The sequence below is a fragment of the Pimephales promelas genome, chromosome 4 (assembly GCF_988280905.1).
Source record: "Pimephales promelas chromosome 4, fPimPro1.hap1.1, whole genome shotgun sequence".
Taxonomy (NCBI): domain Eukaryota; kingdom Metazoa; phylum Chordata; class Actinopteri; order Cypriniformes; family Leuciscidae; genus Pimephales; species Pimephales promelas.
Genome location: NC_142772.1, coordinates 861,260 through 872,500, shown reverse-complemented (window position 1 = coordinate 872,500; position 11,241 = coordinate 861,260). Strand labels below are relative to the sequence as shown.

Here is an 11,241-nt window from a genome sequence, read left to right as displayed (position 1 = left end):
CTCTTTAGGCTAATGGCCATTTTGCCTTGAGTCGCAGTGCGGTTAATGCGCGTTTCGCGTTCCCGCCCGATGCTGTAATCTGACTAGAGAAGTTTCCCGCGCGCGCTAAACGAGATATTGACCCTCGTGTGCAAAAGACAAAATATAGTGGACTTGGGGATCAACGGATGGGGATGAATTTCAAATGCGCTGGCGTGATTTACGCATCTTAACATAATCCGTATTGTTTTTACTTTATTGTATTATTATTATGCTTATTGTTTTGCCTCCTTGTGCTTGTTTTTCTGCCTCTTGTTTTTATGGGCTGCAAAACAAGACGAAATGATGTCATATCTTGATAGGATCACAAGATTTTCTTCTACTGGGAACTACTGAAGATTAGCTTTAAATGATGATGTTTTGATGGCTCACAAACAGCAGAGACTAAAAAATAATAAAAGCAAATTGTCATGCAGAATCTTCGGCAAACATTCTGGTAAGGTTATGAACACAGTTATGTTAATTAATAGAAGATTTGTTCAAAGTTAAATTGTCATTAAAAACCTTGTCAAAAAGGTTTGAAGAATGATAATGGAAAGTCCGTCTAGTACATCATTTTATCACTTCAAACTCCTCTTTAATCTCCAAAATATCATATTAAAACATTTTATCCTTGTCTTAAAATGTCTTAAAATAGCTTGAATGTAACTGAACACCCTCGGCTCATTTAGTATGCGCGGTTCTATGAATATGCAAATGAGCGCCGTTTGTGACGTCAGAAACGCCAGCGATTTCAAAGCGTGTTTTTGGTTTGCTGCAGTTTTAACCCTAAAACCGTATTCTGGACAAATGATGGGCAAAATAATAGTTTTGATTTATTTAAAAAAAAAAAATACGTCCCTTGATCTGAGCGGTACAAGACTTGGCTACTTTTCCTAAGTTTGCCTCCTGAACACACAATGACTCAATTCTACAATGTTAAGTTGGTGGAAAAACTCCTTAATCTTGTATTTGGGTCAAAAATGGGCAAATGAATGGGAAAAACAGTAATTCAGAGCATTCTAAAATAAGCCAAAATAAGACAGCAAAGTCACTTCATCTTTAGGTTTTATAGCTAACGTATTGGAATGATATTTTAATGTAGTTAAAAAAAATAAAACATAAAAATAAGCATCATTTACATAGAAAATATGGTACTTTTTGAAGTAAATAAATTCAAAAAATACCCCCAAAAAATGGATAGACAAAACTTTATCGAAGACAGTGATATAACATTTATAATAAATAAAAATGAGGATCACACCCGAGTCCTCTGTGCCCACATTTGTCCACAATTACAGGATTAAGGGCGATTAAAAACACCACACATAAACAACATTAAACACTTGATTTTCAACACAGGGGGACTTTAGCAGGCTCCTTCCCCTATGGGCAGTGTCACATTTTACAAAACATATTGCACTATTTTAATCTTTTCTGAACTTGACGTTCCACATTTGTTTAGTGTGTCAGAAATGCACTTTCTGAATGCGGGTAAAACAATCTGAAATGTGATTTGCTCCGTGGACAACAACACTTGTGTGGGGAAAACACTTGTTAATGCAAGTGATGCAATCGTGAGTTTAGGACTGAAAGTGTAATCCATATGAAGCGTGTGTCAGTGGAGAGGACTGACGCCACCACCAGAGAAACACCAGTCTTGTCATCAGTGTGTGTGTAAGCGTCAGCAGAGGATCTCAATGCCGAAAATACTGTGTGAATTCTTTTCCAGTGAGTTCCACGAGCGAAGAGAGAGAGAGATTTACTGTTTTCTGTAATGTTAGACACTTCACAAATGTATGATTGAATCAATAAGAGCTCGGGATGGTGTGTATTTTCTGGCGTGTTGCGTTACCTGTGGAGAAGAGCAGATGCTGAAGAGACTCGAGCGGATACGGTTACCGCCGTTGCCATGGCAGCGGGTTTACCATCACAAAAGTAACCTTCTGACTAACTCATGTTTCAGCAGATGGAGCCAAACCAGCACAGCGATCCGTCCGGCTCACACGCCTCTCACTGTAGTCAGTACATACTGGGCAGCATTTATGTGTCTTAAACATTAAACAAAAAAAAACTTGTTGAACTATAAAATGGAGAAAAAGATGAGTCAAATTTATACAGGCATAACTTTTGAAGAAAATGACAAAAAATGGAACTAAATTTCAGTATAATCAACAAATAATTCAAATTAGTGAAAATATAATGGTGTCTCACTGATACTTAAATGAGTAAAAAGAATTTAAAAAAAATGTAGTAAGCTGAAATTAAATTTAAATATTAGATTCAACTTAAAACAAATTTACACAAAGATTAGAAATGTTGCCATGGCAATTAACTGAAATAAAAATAAATTTATAAATTTATAAAATTAATAAAAAAAAAAATTAAAAGGTTTAAAAAAATGAAAGCTGACAATATTTTAAAAAAACATTTCTTTTTTTGCACACATTAATTTTTATATTTACATGTATATTTTCTGAAGAAAACATGAGTGGTGTGAACCGTGGTAAAACTCTGTACTTCGGTCGTTGCTATGGTGTTGATAGGTGGTTGCTAGGGTATACTGGTTGGGTGCTAGAGTGTTCTGGGTGGTTGCTATGGTGTTGCTAGGGTATCGTGTGGTTGCTTGGATGTTGCCAGTTGATAAGGTGTTCTAGGTGGTTGGTAGGGCGTTGCTATGGTGTTATGGTAGGTTGCTAGAGTGTTGCCAGGTGGTTTCTAAGGTAGTCTGGCTGGTTGCTATGGTGTTGCTCGGTGGTTTCTAGGTTTGTTCTGGATGGTTGCGATGGTGTTACTAGAGTGTTCTGGGTGGTTGCTATGGTGTTGCTAGGGTATCATGTGTGGTTGCTTGGGTGTGGCTAGGCAGTTGATAAGGTGTTCTAGGTGGTTGGTAGGGCGTTGCTAAGGTGTTATGGTAGGTTGCTAGAGTGTTGCCAGGTGGTTTCTAAGCTAGTCTGGCTGGTTGCTATGGTGTTGCTTGGTGGTTTCCAGGTTTGTTCTGGATGGTTGCGATGGTGTTATTAGGTGGTTGCTAGAGTGTTCTGGGTGGTTGCTTTGGTGTTGCTATGGTATCATGTGTGGTTGCTTGGGTGTGGCTAGGCAGTTGCTATGGTGTTATGGTAGGTTGCTAGAGTGTTACCAGGTGGTTTCTAAGGTAGTCTGGCTGGTTTCTATGGTGTTGCTAGGTGGTTTCTAGGTTCATTCTGGATGGTTGCGATGGTGTTACTAGGTGGTTGCTAGAGTGTTCTGGGTGGTTGCTATGGTGTTGCTAGGGTATCATGTGTGGCTAGGCAGTTGATAAGGTGTTCTAGGTGGTAGGGCGTTGCTATGGTGTTATGGTAGGTTGCTAGGGTGTTACCAGGTGGTTTCTAAGGTAGTCTGGCTGGTTGCTATGGTGTTGCTAGGTGATTTTTAGGTTTGTTCTGGGTGGTTGTGATGGTGTTACTAGGTGGTTGCTAGAGTGTTATGGGTGGTTGCTAGGGTATCATGTGTGGTTGCTAGGGTGTAGCTAGGCAGTTGATAAGGTGTTCTAGGTGGTTGGTAGGGTGTTGCTATGGTGTTATTGGAGGTTGCTGTGGTGTCATGCAAAGTATTCTAGGTGTTGGCTAAGCAGTTGCTGAGGCAGTCTGGGTGGTCGCTATGGTGTTGCTAAACCAGAGCAAAGCAGCTTGTCTGCGCAACACCAGCTCGTGTTTGTCTTGTGCCTGTCCCACTTCCATAAAGAAGCGTCTTTTATCCCTTCGTGTCGATGGATGATCTGCGCTAAATGCTGGATTATCAGAAGGAATTGAATGGGATCCCAGAAATCCTGAGTTTTTCTCAGAAGCATCAACATAAAAACACTGTGAACTCCTTTAATGCTAAACTTCAACTGTACGATCTGTCAGAGAAATCCTGATTTACAGCTCTTTATTTTACAGTGTCAATTTACTTGCTGAAGTAATGCAGTAAATGATGCATAATTACAGCACCAAACCCTAACCCTAATCCTATAGTAGTTCATTAATATTAAATGTATATGTTGTGTCATGTGTTTCTGAACTTAGCTCCTAGTGAATGCATGAGGTGAATAGTACTGGATAACACTTTAAAATAAGGTTGTTGATCTTTTAACATTACAATTTTTGACATCTGAACAACTTGAATTTACATACAAAATAATTTGAATGCATTTATTAATCTGATGTAATGCCAATCGAAAAAATACGAACTTAAATTGCTCTTTATACGAACACATAATTAAAATCAAAAGTTGTATCTGTGCAATATCATTTAATTTTAATAATGAGCATTTGTGTTGTCCACTAATGTTAACAAATACTACAAAGAATATGAGTTTAGGTGGGAAAATACAATGCATGAAATGATGAAATATAGCTTGAATGCAATGCAAGTCACTTCAGATAAAAGCTTCTGCAATACATCGCTTTTGATGAATGCATAAGTGTATCTGCTTCTGTATTTGATCTCACACTGGATATATATATATATATATATATATATATATATATATATTCTTAGCATTTTCGTCTTGTTTTCAGTCCAAACATCTCCAAATTTTGAAATCAAGATGCATTTACTAAGGGAGTAAAATGCCATAAGACATTATGTCTTGTTTTCTGGAGAAATAAATCAAAATAAAGTGAGTTTTTGCTTAAAACATGCAAATGATCTGCCAATGGGTGAGAAAAAAATTCTTTCTGTTTGAATTAAGATTATTTTTCTGACCCCATTGGCGGATCATTTTGCCGTTTTTAAGCAAAAACTGGCTTTGTTTTGATATATATTCCCCATAAACAAGACATGGCATTTTACTCATCTAGTAAATGCATCTTGATTTAAGAACTTTGAATGTTTGGACTGGAAACGAGACAAAATACCGAGTCAGAGAAGCATTTGACGGGTGAGGATGAGGATGAGCAACGGTGGATATTGAAGTCAGGAGTTGTATTGTTTGGTCTCCTCCAGGAAAGTGGGTCATGAGTCTGAGACTGTGGGATTATGGGTCGCGAGACGTGTGATTCCCAAATCCTGCTGTCCGTGGAAAGAAAAGAAAAACACGACACGTCCCCCTCTCGACCCAGACCACCTCCTCTTCCCAACACACACGCGAGGAAACAATCCCATCAAAACCATGACGGATGTAAATTAGCAATGTTGCCGTAATCCGGCTTGTGTTTTAAACTAATGTTCATTAACATGTGATCGCGAGAGCGGCGGATGAATGGTTTTCTAATCAAGAGTGGCTCTGCAATAATGACATATAAATATGATAAATGTGTGTTTCTGACCCCGGAGCCCATCCGTCCGGATCCACTGACACACGGCGTGATTAGGAAGCTGATAAATTACAAATAATAAATACATTAATTTCCGAGCTGATGCGTGTCATCCATCATTAGCTCAGATGACATTGGCGGAGACGTGGAGGTTAAAGCTTTTGCTTTAAACACGTGATTTACATAAAAAGCCTAAATATATTAAAAAATAAAATGATGAATGATAATGCATGACTGGATTTTGGTAATTTCGTTTGTGGGACATTTTTGCATGATTGACATATACAGACAAACGACATTGAATATGTTCATGAAAACGTCATCAATACTGTTAATATTTCACATTACTTTTTGTGCTTTTCAAAGTCCCCCTGTGGTGAAAAGCAAGCTTTTAATGTTGTTTATGTGTGTATGTGGTGTGTTTAATCCGCTTATACACCATGTGTGTGTTGATTAGTGGACAGCATTGATGAGTATTTCCTCCTTAAAACTGCAGTGAACCAAAGACAGTCTCAAAAACACGCTTTGAAATCGCGACGTCACAAACCACCTTGTAACCAATCAGATCAACGTGTGATCGTCAACCTGTGGATCCCTGAGTGGAGGCGGAGCTCATTTGCATATTCAGAACCGCGCATACTAAATGAGGCGAAGGCGTCGAGTTACATTCAAGATATTTTAAGGCATTTTTCAAGGATAAAATGTTTAAAGATGTAATTTCTGTGAACAAATATTTAAAGGATGAATTAATTGACTACGTGGGACTTAAAGTTTTATTAGTTTGTATGTGTGATTAACTTTAGTTGTTATTAGAACTTTTTAATGTTTTATTTTAATGTGTTTCAATGACTATAAATTCTCCCTCCCCACTGCTTTTAATTAATTCTGATTTCACTTTATTCCAGCAATAAGAATCTAATGACAATTACAAACTATCATCGGCACAACATACGTGATGACGTCCGGAGGAGGACGTGCGGCTGAACTGCCATGATAATAACAGTAAACGCCGTTTGTTCTCTTTATGTGTTCGCGTTCGTTCTTTTTGGAGTGAAATGTGAATGTTTTGGACGTTTGTCCTTCTCTGATAGTTTTGTGCAGGTCTCAGATCAGACCACCTAGACAGAAGGATGTGTTAACTTCTCCTAAGGGCTTTGACCTCTGACCTCTCGTAATGCGTCTGGCCTGCCGTGTGTTGTTTTTGCTCTTTTAGACAAACTCCTGGACATAAAGACGGGGTCTGGAGGGTCACGGGGGACTAAAGGAGCGCAGGGATTCCTCCAGGACGGACAGTTGTGTCTGGTGTTGTTGTGGATGAAGCGAGCGACACATGCTGGGCCGTAAATGTGTCGAGTCGTGAGCTAAAGGCCATTGTTCTGGGTGGCAGTTGTGGCGTTCGGCCTTTTGTGCTTCATCATTAGCATCTCAATATTAGGAGAACTGAAGAGCGCAGAGACTTTAGTGTCAAGAGTCTGTAAACACACACGTGATGCTCTTTTGTCCATAATCAAGTCTGTGTTTTCATCTTATTTGCACCAGCGTTCGTTCAGCGGTTTGGAGTCTCAGCAAGGCTGCATTTATTAATAAATTCCAGTGGAAATCATCTGTTTTCTATGTGAATATATAAGTGTAATATGTCCAGCATCATGTCACATGACCCTTCAGAAATCACTCGAATATGGTGATCTGATGATCAACAAACATTTATGATTATTATCAGTGTTTCATATCTTTGTGAAATCTGAGATACATTGTTTTTTTTTACAGGATTCTTTGATCAATGGAAAGTTCAAAAGAACAGCGGACAGGTAACACTTCATTTTAAGGTGACATAATTACTATAGTATTTATTTACTAGTAATAACAGTAAATTATGCATAATTAACTAACTCTAAACCAAACTCGAACCGTAACACTACTAAACACTCGAAACATTGCTGGGTTGTTTTAACTTTGGGTCAAATGTGGACAAACCCAGCCATTGGGTTAAATATTTTAATTACATTTTTAACCCAACATTTGGGTTTGTCCATATTTGACGCAAAGTTGGGTTAAAACAACCCAGCAATTTTAGAGTGTAGTAAATACATTATTTAATTTTACTACGTCATCTTAATATAAAGTGTAACCATACACAAAATCCACTGTCAATTGCACTGAAACAACGAATCACAGTGATCAACACTTTACTTTAAGGTTTTTCTATAGTACTATAGTAATTACAGTAAATTATGCATAATTACAACTAACCCTAACTCAATAGTAAATACATATAGTTATTTAATTTGATTGTTTGATCAATAGAAGGTTCAAAAGAACAGTGTTTATTTGAAATAGAATCTTGTGACATCATACATGTCTTTACTGTGACTCGGATTTAAGCATTATTTCACTCTAAACAATGCTGGGTTGGTTCAACCCAAAGTTGGGTCAAATGTGGACAAACCCAAATGTTGGGCTAAAAATGTAATTTAAAAAAGTACAGTTGAAAGTGAAAGTTGAAGTTAGTCAAATTTTAAATTACATTTTTAACCCAACTTTTGGGTTAGTCCATATTTGACCCAAATTTGGGTTAAAACAACCCAGCAGTGTTTATCCTAGGTAAATAAAAGTATTTTTTTTAAAGTAAAATGGGTAACACTTTATTTTAAGGTGACATGGTTACTATGGTAATAACAAACCCTAACTCTAAAAAATGTTGGGTTGTTTTAACTCAAATATAGACAAACCCAGCTGTTGGGTTACATTTTTAACCCAATGTTTGGGTTTGTCCACATTTGACCCAAATTTGGGTTAAAACAACCGAGCAGTGTTTATCCAAGGTGAATAAAAGTGTTTTTTTTTTTTAAGTAAAGTGGGTAACACTTTATTTTAAGGTGACATGGTTACTATGGTAATAACAGTAAATTATGGATAATTACAAGTAACTAACCCAAACCCTAACTCTATAGTAAAAAATGCTGGGTTGTTTTAAATCAAATATAACATTGGGTTAAAAATGTAACCCAACGGCTGGGTTGGTCTATATTTGAGTTAAAACAACTCAGCATTTTTACTATAGAGTTATAGTATAGAGTGGACAAACCCAGCTGTTGGGTTACATTTTTAACCCAATGTTTGGGTTTGTCCACAGTTTACCCAAAATTGGGTTTGAACAACCCAACATTTTTTTAGAGTGTAAATTCTGCATAATTACATGTAACTAACTAAATCAAACCCTAACTCTATAGTAAAAAATGCTGTATAACTCAAATATAGACCAACCCAGCCATTGGGTTACATTTTTAACCCAATGTTTGGGTGTGTCCACATGTAGCTGACCCTGAACCAAACTCTAACTCTATAGTAAAAAATGCTGTATAACTCAAATATAGACCATCCCAGCCGTTGGGTTACATTTTTAACCCAATGTTTGGGTTTGTCCACAGTTTACCCAAAATTGGGTTTGAACAACCCAACATTTTTTTAGAGTGTAAATTCTGCATAATTACATGTAACTAACTAAATCAAACCCTAACTCTATAGTAAAAAACGCTATAGAACTCAAATATAGACCAACCCAGCCATTGGGTTACATTTTTAACCCAATGTTTGGGTGTGTCCACATGTAGCTGACCCTAAACCAAACTCTAACTCTATAGTAAAAAATGCTGGTTTGTTTTAACTCTAGCATAGACAAACCCATCTTGTTGGGTTACATTTTAACCCAATGTTTGGGTTCATCCACATTTTACCCAAAAGTGGGCTAAAACAACCCAACTTTTTTTTAGAGTGTAAATGATGCACATGTAACTAACCCTAAACCAAACCCTTACTCTGATGTATTGAATTGGACTACGTCCCCTTAAAATAAAGTGGCGTCGAACACCTCGTCCACATGGACAGGAATAATTGCAGTGAATCCCGGAGTGTGATCCGTATCACTGTCAGCTTTTACAGGGTTGCGCACCGCGGCTAATCTCCTCCAGACAGTTACAGTCGGCCACGGCTGAACAAAAGGCCCGGCGGTCTCGACCCGATGACCCTGTGAACGGTCAGCTCTCGTTGGACGCTCAGGAGAGCGGTTGGACAGTTTCTCCAGCTGCTCCAGAAGCCACTGAAACCTGCCAGATGGACACACTTTCAGAACAATGAGAGTTTACTGCGCTCGTCCGAGGGCCGTACGGGTCAACAGACGCCCCGGCATGAACTCGACGAGAGATAACCCTTGGTTCCTCCTCATCCGGACCGGTCCAGAGACTCCTGAGGTCTGCTCAACAGTTCTGGGATGGCGGATCTACGTTGAGGAACCAAGCCTGTTTAATGAGGCGTGTGATTGGTGCCCTCCTTCCCCGCACAACACACTCCATTCACAGGCGTGATTGATTATGACACACACACAATGGAGAGCTGGTGTCAGGACCGTCCCGCTCAACCTCTGACCAGCGGACGACACCGCGCTGCTCACTTCTCCTGTTTACGCACACGCACGGGAAGATGCACGAACAATAAACTCGTAACGTTATTTACTGCATCAATGTATAGGCTGTATATTTATACTTTTGATCTTAAAAACTTGTTTCAGTAAATACAGCATGAACTACAATACTTCTACAGCATCTTTGTTAATGTCGTTAACTTAAAACTTTATCGTTAAAAGCTATGCATTTACGTCTTATATTTGTTTCTAGTGATTTGCACAATTGCATATACACTCTAAAAATGCTGGGTCGTTTTAACCCAACTTTGGGTCAAATATGGACAAACCCAAATGTTGGGTTAAAAATGTATTTAAAAATTGAACCCAATTGCTGGGTTTGTCCATATTTGACCCAAAGTTGGGTTAAAACAACCCAGCATTTTTTTAGAGTATTTCATGCATGAACAAACAATAAGCAATATACATTTTTATGTGAACATGTTAGCAAATGCAATTTTTGAGTAAATGTTGCCATTAAGATGTAGAAGTAGATTGTTCAGTTAACTTTAAACTTCTTACTCTATTTGATTTGCACAGTTGCATATATTTACTGTCACTTATTTCTTCTTTTACTTTATTTTCCTCTGGACAATAATTTGCCCCTTATGTGCACTTTATAACAAGTTCTCATTTATTAACATTATTTAGTGCATGAATAAAGTGTTTTCACGGCATCTGATAACAGATGCAACTTTAGATCTTAAAAAGTGCTTTAGTAAATGTTAACATTAACTAAGATGTTGTAGAAATATTGTTCATTGTTGTGGGATAATTAACCTTATTGTAAAGTGTTATCAAATGCATTTACTTCCACTCCAAAAAATGCTGGGTTTTAACCCAAATTTGGGTCAAATGGACAAACCCAAATGTTGGGTTAAAAATGTCATTTAAAATTATAACCCAACTTCAACTTTCACTTTTATCTGTCATTTTTGTAATTACATTTTTAACCCAACATTTGGGTTTGTCCATATTTGACCTAAATTTGGGTTGAGTAGAGTGTACTATTTGTATCTAATGATTTACACAATACACTGTTGTTGTCAGTATTTGTCTTTATTTAGCTCTGGGCAATAATGTTTATTATTCTCTTATATTTATCATACTCTTTGTATGATTTATTTGCAGTGTGTAATATTTAGGAGGATCTGCTGACAGAAATGCAATATCATATACATATCTATGTTTTTAGTGGTGTATAAAGATCTTATATAATGAAGCGTTATGTTTTTATTTAAAGCGTTAAGCATTATGTAAATATATATAAATACACACATATGCGTACACATTTAAGAAATATTTGCACATACAGTATATATATATATATATATATATACTTCATATAAATACAAATATTTTATATATACATAACATTTTTTTCTCAAATACATGCATGATGTGTTGCTCTCTGCGAGTGGATTTCTATGATATTGCTCATAAACTCAGCTCATCTGAATAACTGTGTAAGAAACTTGCAATAGAGAA

At 37.2% G+C, this 11,241-nt stretch overlaps 1 long non-coding RNA gene across 1 annotated transcript in view; it reads left to right on the top strand.

Annotated features, from left to right (window-relative positions):
- LOC148981530 (uncharacterized) overlaps positions 1-10,000 on the top strand; it is a 16,609-nt gene extending 6,609 nt beyond the window's left edge. The window contains exons 2-3 of the long non-coding RNA XR_016168207.1: positions 7,065-7,105; positions 9,228-10,000. This is a non-coding gene — a long non-coding RNA (uncharacterized LOC148981530). The remainder of the gene's footprint in view (positions 1-7,064; positions 7,106-9,227) is intronic.
- The last annotated feature ends 1,241 nt before the right edge of the window (positions 10,001-11,241 follow it).